The sequence below is a fragment of the Myxocyprinus asiaticus genome, chromosome 31, assembly GCF_019703515.2.
Source record: "Myxocyprinus asiaticus isolate MX2 ecotype Aquarium Trade chromosome 31, UBuf_Myxa_2, whole genome shotgun sequence".
Lineage (NCBI taxonomy): Eukaryota > Metazoa > Chordata > Actinopteri > Cypriniformes > Catostomidae > Myxocyprinus > Myxocyprinus asiaticus.
Window position 1 is genome coordinate 14,296,300 of NC_059374.1, and position 1,371 is coordinate 14,297,670.

Below are 1,371 nucleotides of genomic sequence, written 5' to 3' on the forward strand. Positions count from 1 at the left end.
TGCAAACATGTCTTGATATGCATGTTGGTATGTGCGAGTGTGGCTTGTTAGAGATCTGTTTTGTAATTGGCTCCTAGGTAATCTCATTGATTACCTGAGAGGTCACTGTTTCTAGCCGTCTCTGAACTATATTTGGGAACTCTTAGGATGGAGCTGTAATCTTGGGACACACTTACATGTCCCACCTCCTCGTCTTTTTGCAAAAGTCCCTGTTAAATGCGACAACCAATGGGTGGGAGCGCAATAGTGAGCCACTTGCCTTAATTACATGTGATGCTACTTGGTAGTACACATTGAAATGATTCAGAATCCATTTTAAACCTGGAAATAATGGAAAGTTTTATTTTTGAAAAAGTATGACATAAAATAAGAAGTATTTAAGATTCTGTACTATTTCTAGGTCACTAATCAAGTAAGCAAATTTGTGACATGACCTTGTTAAAAGCTTCGTACAAAAGGTCAGATTACCTTGCTTCCATTGAAGCACACAAAATGCTCTTAGAGACACTCTAATCATGCTGGACAACATTATCATCAGGTTTTGCACATACTTGTCGATTCCATGCCAGCTTGAGTGCATGCTGTTAATAAAGCAATAGGGCTACATAACTATTGTGAAATTCAAGTTTTTAATTCAACTTTTTCACTCTAATTATTATGCTGATAATATAATTAGCAGGAAAAAAAATCACACTTTTGAACCCCAATGTATATACTGCATTTTAAAGATTGCATTTTGCTTTCTAAAAGTGTAGAAGATGTCTAGCATCTAAAAATCAATCAACTGATACATTTTCTATGTGTCTTTGTGCAATAGTGATGTAATTCAACTAAGGATGATATTGTCAAATATAAAGTATAGACTGTAGAGGGTGCTGTCAGATCACCTATTCTAAGTTATGCATGGCACTCATAAGTTTATGACCTAATTCATATGCTACAGTTTGTTCAGAATAGTATATAATTATAGGGAAATAGAGATTTGTACAAATGCTAACCCTAATTATTAAACTTTGGTGCTTATGTCACCCCACATTTTTCATTCAGATCTCCAATAAGACTTACATTTTTGGGTGGGTGAGAAAAATCTGAAGTATAACAGAAATTTGTAATTTTCCACATATTATTCAGCACTGTGTATGTACTGCACAGCAGTTATATATTTACCCCTTTGTGTTGCACTTTGTTTTAAACACAATATATCCTGATATATACAGTTAAATTAACAGTAGATGCTGTGAAACTGCATATGGCTTACAGATATGACAAGACTGTAAGTCAGTGGCTAAACTTTAGCCATGTCTTAGCAAGCATCTGTTAGAGGGGCCTGAAGAAATTACAGGTAATGAGTGATGCTAAGTGTAGTTAACT